Source organism: Amblyomma mixtum, chromosome 5, assembly GCF_055824585.1.
Source record: "Amblyomma mixtum isolate Tamu chromosome 5, ASM5582458v1, whole genome shotgun sequence".
NCBI classification, from domain to species: domain Eukaryota; kingdom Metazoa; phylum Arthropoda; class Arachnida; order Ixodida; family Ixodidae; genus Amblyomma; species Amblyomma mixtum.
Genome location: NC_143016.1, coordinates 2041761 through 2049224, shown reverse-complemented (window position 1 = coordinate 2049224; position 7464 = coordinate 2041761). Strand labels below are relative to the sequence as shown.

The 7464-nt window shown below is 47.2% G+C and overlaps 2 pseudogenes; both read right to left on the bottom strand.

Annotated features, from left to right (window-relative positions):
- Nucleotides 1-2845: 2845 nt before the first annotated feature.
- On the bottom strand, nucleotides 2846-3472 carry LOC149341130 (uncharacterized; annotated as a pseudogene).
- A 598-nt stretch (nucleotides 3473-4070) lies between these two features.
- LOC149341129 (uncharacterized) lies at nucleotides 4071-6835 on the bottom strand (annotated as a pseudogene).
- Between the last annotated feature and the right edge of the window lie 629 nt (nucleotides 6836-7464).

Below are 7464 nucleotides of genomic sequence, written 5' to 3'. Positions count from 1 at the left end.
TGCATCGTGAATGCATCAGTAATTGGAGTGCGAAAGTGAAAATCATTAAACTTCCTTCACAAACCCGATATACTTCATATGAAATCACATTAGAGCGTTCCAAAGCAGCAACAGGTGGCCGTATTGATTTATCGAAGGTGAGAGAGCTACTGACGCTATCCAAGGCAGGGGCGACGTTTGCCGTTTTGAGGAACACGAGAACACACCCAGTTTAAGCCACATCCATTCGAACTTGTTCACAAGGTGGACACCTCCAGAACACGGGCCCGGGTTGCTTAACTCATGATAATGCTAAGCAAGACACAGAGCCAGGTTACGTTCTTGAGCAAGTAAGGGCATGTCTAGGCATTGCTATAAATTTAAACAGTACTGTGTCTACACTAGAACGATAAGTAGTTCGAATCAGCTCAGCGTTTAGGGAGGAGGCTGAGGTTAGATGTGCCTCACCAGAGAACTTTCCAGTAAACAATTTATCTTTTAAGGCGAAAGCCTTTAATGCCTCATACTGTCGTTAGCAGACGCGTCGGCAGCCGTGTCGACAAACGCGTCGGCAGGAGTGTCGACAGACGCGTCGGCAGGAGTGTCGACAGACGCGTCTGCAGAAGTGTCGACAGACGCGTCGGCAGGAGTGTCGACAGACGCGTCGGCAGCCGTGTCGACAGACGCGTCGGCAGATTCACCCGCCTTTCGGCGTCACTGCTTAAAAGGCTCAAGGTTCCAGCATGAATAAAGGCGCATGAATGAATGGGCTTCATAAATAAAAGGAGTAAAGTCGAGAAGGAAAATAAAAAATTAAAAAGAAAATAAACAAAAATAAAAACACAATAAAAATAAGATGCGAAAATAAAAATAAAAACAATAAAATTAAAAAAGGAGCAAAAAACAAATAGAAAACAAAATACGAAAAATAACAAAGGAAATAAAAACAAACAGTGGCCAGGAAATGCTTTCGCCTTGCAGCACTTTAGAGAGCCAAAGTGCCCCCTGAATTTTTTACATCTGCCTTTGAACAAAGTTAGCTATCAAAGTGGATTAAACAGATGCGAATTAAAAATGCTTCCGGTCAGTCACAGATGTGAAATCAAAACAATGCAAACACGTCGTGAAGACACGTACGTAGGACCACCTTTCATCCCTGCATCAAGTGGCGCTGGAGACGGTTCCCCCAGCGGTATTCTAGAAACTTTGACGACGCTTCAACTACCCTTAACCCTTAAAGAGTACAATGCGATGGCATTAGAGATACCTCGTGCGCAAAAACTCCTTCTCTTGCTTAGATTCATAGATCGCGGGGTGTATACCGGGTGTTTTTTTTTAGAAGGTCCAAAATTTAAAAAAAAAAGGCAAATTTCTTTAGATTTATTTTAGCACTGGGGCTATACTGGAGGCTACGGCGGGCGGCAGGCAGAGGAAAACTGCTTTAATTAGTTCGCTGATTAACTAAATACGTTAATTAACTTTTCTAATTTTTGTTTTAGGGGATACGTTGTATTCGCAGAATTGGAGATCGTCCTCTAAACAGTCCAACTGAGAAAAAACAATTTTGATTAAAAATTTTTCACGCACGTTACGAGGCGCGAAAAATTCACCCTGGTAGGCATCTTCACACCGTAACGCAGCGGCGGGAGCGGCCTCTCCTCCCTGCGCTTTGCGTCACGCGTCCCGGACTGGCGGCCTGCGCTATCGCTGCTTATCTCGCTTCGCTCCGCGGCCTCACGGAATGAAGAAAAACGCATTGACACAAAGTGCAGGGCGGAGCGAGCTACGTCACAGGCGCTCACAGACGCTGTGTTATAGTGTGAAGCTGCCTACCAGGGTGACTTTTTCTCGCTTCGTTACGCGCGCAAAAAATTTTTTCATGAAAATCTTTTTTCTTGGCTGGACTGTTTGGAAGACGATCTCCAATTCTGCTAATACAACATATCCACTAAAATAAAAATTTTAAAAGTTAATTAGCGTACTTAGTTAATTAGCGAACTAATTAAAGTAGTTTGCCTCTTACCTGGTGTCCGCCGTAGCCTTCAGTATAGCTCCAGGGTTAAAATAAATCTAAAGGAATTTACCTTTCTTTAAAAATATTGGACCTTCTAAAAAAAACACCCTGTATATATAACACTACTGAAGCAGGGGTGCAGCAGTTAAGTGGTGCGTCATTGCCCCCGCAGGTTGTTCTCTTCAAACACTGCCACCGGTGGGACTTGTGAGACGCAGGTTGCTATTCCCGAGCTCCTGTAAGGCACTTTTGCTCATATAGCTCTTCGGAAGGCTGTCTATCTCTCGACCAATGAGCTAATGTGCAGTGCCAAGTTGGGCAGGCGGCAATTGCACTGCGGCAATTTGAATTAATTTCATTGCCCCCTGCCATGGCAAGCAGGTTGCCGCCATCTGGACAGTGATTCCTACCTTGTGGAGAGCACGGACAAGTGCTTCCGGTGGCCCACTGTGGCAGGTGGGCCACTTGCTTTCTAACGCGACAGCGTTAAGGCTCCCGTTGTGCACAAAATCCGGCATCGTCGTCGGCGTTGCGAGGGAAAAATCCCCAGAGAAGAAAGCTAAGTTGGCCACCAAGGTCACGTGACCCTGTGACGTCATCGCAACCTGACTACCGTGGCAGGTGGCAGTTAAATTTATTATTGGTAGCGAGAGTTTGCTCCGAAAGAGCAACCTGGGTAGCAAAAGCCCCACCGGTGACAGCACTTTCGCAGGGCAGTGGCGCATCGCTTAACCGCTGAGCCACTGCGCCATGAGTGGTATGAGGACTCCCAGGGATCTATGAATGTTAAGTGGAGAGTGACCAATTCTGCATATATGGCGATTAACTCATTAAAGCTATCGCGTCATACCCTTAAGGCGGAGCTAATGTCCCCTGCAATTCTTTTTTGACGACACGGACGAAAGGACGGACGGACGGACTTCTATAGGACCTGCATTCTATAGAGTAACCCAGCATGTCCGTTCTCAACGAAGTTGGGTTATTGATGGCCTATTCACCTATCTTCATCGAACCACTGAGATCGAGACGGACCGTCTGGCCAAAACCTGCGGTGTACCGTCCTACTGTCTCGAAGTCGATGGGACCGAATTTGTCGAGAGGATAGTACTAGGCTCTGTGCCTGATACACACGTGCATGACTGCGAAGTTACGCCAGTCGTCGTTGCACTGTTTGAACAAAACCCTGGTGATGTCTTCATGCACGCCAAAATCACGTGATCACCTGTAAACAATGTGAGTTTTCGTCTCGAGGATCTCTGGGGTTGGCAACTGACCCGCGTTGTGGAACCAAAGGACAGGCCAGGTCCGATGGTGCAACTCGTAGTAGAGACGAAGGAACTTGGGCCGTTTGTGGGCAACGATGATTTGATTCCCCATGTTCTCGCGTGGTGGCCATCCTGTGGCGGTCTCCTAGCCCCTGTACTTGTTCATGTTCTTCACGAGGTAGGAATCACTATCCAAACAGACGTCTCCGTATTTACAAAGTTACTCAGTGCAAATATGCAACCGCAAATTAAAGAAGCGCTTAATTGTACCTCATGGCAAAGCTGTGCTGCTTTTGGACTTCCCATCACGTCTTCGCTTAACCGTGCGACAGCAAAGCTGGCATCGCCGTAATACATCAGCGATCGTCCCGTGCGCTTTTACCGGCTTACTCCATAACCTAGGGAATAAAACTGCTGGTTACGCTTCGTTAAGAAGCATGAACATGTCAGCTTTTGGATTATTAAAAATGAATGCCACTTAACGGCGCTCTTCAGCGCTAAAATGTCAAACTCTCCCCGTTGGTTCACTGTTAAAAGAGGAGATAGTATTCGGTCTCTGCAGGCAAGTTTCCTACTGAACAGTTTCCTTGCTCTTAGACATAACCATGGATAGCGAATGTTCTAAAATAGATTATACTGTTTCGGATGAAAACTGCTTCCAGTCTTACTTTCATACGAAATCAAAGCGATGCAAACGTGGCGCCCATTTCGGAACTCCTACGTCGTAGAAAAAGTGCCAGGTTCATTCCTTACTCAGGCGCACATGGTGAGGCTGTCCCAGAGGCATTCGCATAAGAATACAGACGGCACCGTCACAACGTTACCTGCATCTTAGGTAGTAATCCTCTGTCTGCGCTCAACAAAGGGATGTTTTTCACGGCCGTTTCACCGAGCTTCATGGAACCACTGAGAATGAGACGCGCCATCTGGCCAAAATTTGCGCTGTATCTTCCAACGGTCTCGAAGTCGATGGGGCCGAATCTGTCTGAGGGGGAGTAGTAAGCTCTGTGCCTAAAAAATACGTGCACTGGAGTGAAATTCCTACAGTTGCACTGCTCGAACAAAACCCTGGTGATGCCCTCGTGCACTCCAAAGTCGTAGGGAACGCTGCAGACAAGGTGAGTTTTCTTCTCGAGGATATCTTTCGTTGGCAGTTGACCCGTTTTGTATAGTAACAAAGGTCAGGCCTGTATCAATGGTACAACTCGTAGTAGAGACTAAGTAACTTGGACCGTTTGTGTGCAACGATGATTTGATTCCCTATGTTCTGGCCTGGTGTCCATCATATATGGCCATCTCGTAGCCCTTGTACTTGTCCATGCTCTTCACGAGGTCGGCATCTGCCTCCGTACTTCCTCAGCACCCTGATGCGAATGATGTCGGCGGCATGCTTAATCCAACTCACCTTGACCCCGAATATTGCCTGTGGTTTCTCCACGTATTTCAGGGTAAGTCGGGGAATGTCTCTGATGTGCCTCCAGTTGGGGCTTTGAGTGATTGCGCTGCAGTCGTCGCAGTGAATCATTAGCACGTCCGGGTTCTGCTGAAGCCCTGTTGCCCGCACGCAGACTACTTCTATGAAGGACAACGGAGCATCGCCCAGTTTGACGAAATGCACTATGTTGGGCACTAAAGAATAATTGTTCACATTAATCGTCCCTTCTGGCACTGGCAGGTTCGAGCAAGGAACGTGAGGTTTGGCTTCCACGTGGTTATAAACGCAGCAGCAATCAAGGTGCAATAAAAGTACGTCGCGAATCGTCTTCCAAGCGCAATGTGAATTCCTGTCTCACTAGCGCAGCATAAACTCCAGAACTGCTTGGATATTTTTTGCTTGCGACTTTGCCAGGGCAGCGACTGGTGGGAATCTTTCTGTGCGCAGGTGGCAAGGTGCCTGCTTCGGCTGAAAAAAAGTGTGATGCCGGGTACCTCTAGCTGGATTGAATTCGGTGATGTCGGTGAAGTGGCGGGACACAGCGACGCCTCTACTGCGCTGACTTTGGAGATCGAGTTATTTCGAGATAATTCGAACTGCGCTTTTGTCGCACCTAGTCCTGCGCTGAAACTTCAGCGGTGTTCGTCAGAACTGCGTTTGATTACTACACATATAAGCGCGACGCTGCATGTCACATATACGCCGTTAGCCATCCAACCTCCCCTCCTTGCATTGTCACGCTAGCAAAGGTCATGAGAATCGGCCGACGTCATTGGCTGGAAGACTTCCTATAACAGGGAAAAGCCGCTTCGTTCTTGAGTTGTGTCCAGTTGTAGTATCTGTAGGAAGCTGATCTCTGACGTGCGCAGATGCATTATGTTGCCTTTATTGCAGTTAGCGGACACAGATGCAGAAATAATGTGCTGTGTTGTAATAACATGCTTGACGTGATGGAGGCGAAAAACTAAGTATCTTTCGCAGTGAACGTTGTGCGTCGTCATGTAGTGTTGTATACTTCCATCGGAGGCACGAGCTGTGTTGTTGTTGTTGTTGTCCTGTGCTTTCGCACCTCAGGACCTCACTGTTGCTCTTTGTTGTTTTTATCTGGCATTGGTAGGATGAGACTTGGCAAAAATGACTTTTTCATTCGTGTGAGAGCAAGAAGATAAAATTGTCGCTCTATCAATTCATGCCCAGCTAATGCGTGTGTTCGTCCACTACCCTCGTCTGGTGAAACAACACAATTTTTTTGAGCATGAGGAGCCTACAATTAGCCTACAAATCTCTTGTCAGATCAGAATTAGAATATGCATCATCCATTTGGAACCCGCATCATGCTTACCTTATGAATACTCTTGAATCGGTTCAAAATAGAGCGGGCAGATTGATCCATTCTTCATATTCTTACGACATCAGTGTGTCAGCATTGAGAGCGGAATCTGGCTTATTACCCCTCTTAGTTCGTCGCCGTGCTGGCAGCCTTTGCTTATTTCGTAAATTTTTGGTTGCCCACCCTACGTTGTCCGGCCAAACTGCATATCGCACCGCATGCGTCATCTTGTTCAAGTTTCCCGACCACGTGCCCGTACTGTGACTTTTTTCTCCTCATTTTTTTCTCGGGCTCCTGCAGACTGGAACGCCCTACTCAACAACATCGCAGCCATCACGGGCTCATCAGACTTCGTCAAAAATGTCACCACTCATCTTTCGCTGTGTTAATACTTGCTCACAATACTGTTTGCACCCAACCCTTATGTAATGCCCTTACCCGAGTTTTAAAGTATTAAAATGAGATGAAATTCGACACACATTGATAACGTTTGCACCAACCTGAGCTATTACAATGGGCACTCTTGAGCATGTTTTTTTGTCACACGTTTTTTTTTTTTTTCAGCTGAAAAAACAAAAAGCAGAGGCATGTGTCATTTACTAGGGATCATTTCCAAAGGGCAAAGTGTCTTTCTTCCCAATGCTGCACAGTAGCATGCAGTTCGCGCGCACGTGCGCCGTCCCGGGAGAAAGCCTTGCAGTGTGAGGGGCTCGGCTCACGATCATTCTGACTGGCTGACAGCTGGTGATGTCCTGTCCCGCGAGTGGAAGAACAATGCAGGCCGTTAGAAAGGTGCGCTTGCTGGGCTGCATGTCTAGCAGCTGTTTGTGTAGCACAAGTTGTCTGAACTGCAGGCTGGCAAGGCTTGCGCTGTCGCTAGGTTCATGCGGCCTATAGTTCTCTACCGTCCTTGAAACAGCGTAGCGCACCGCCTCTCGCTCTGGTCTGCAAAGGGACGTAGTCCCTGCACTCTATTGCACTGACTACGGCGATGCGCAGAGAGCGTTTTGTGAAGAAGCGGCGTCGACCACCATTTATAGACCTTTATCTCCACTGAGATAGTCAGCACAGGTCTTTTATACCGTATCTACCGTATCTCTTTGCAAATGGACTGCGCGCTACAATTGGAAGCAGGGTGTCGAACCGGAATTTTTTCGGGTTCGGTTCAGGTTCGGGTTCACACCTTTCGGGTTCAGTTCCGGGTTCGGCTCCAGAGCGACATTCCGTTCCGGTTCGAACCGGTTCGGACCGTACTGAACCGGTTCAAACGGGTTCAAACGGGTTCAGGGCAAAAAAAAAAATTAGAACGTAGATGAGTTTTAATCAACCTTGTTATGGTGTTTACTTTATTCTGTGACATCGATATATAACATAAAAATGCAAAAATTTGTTTAATGCGAGATGTTCTCACTTTACCCACTTTATGTATTGTCCGCGGCAG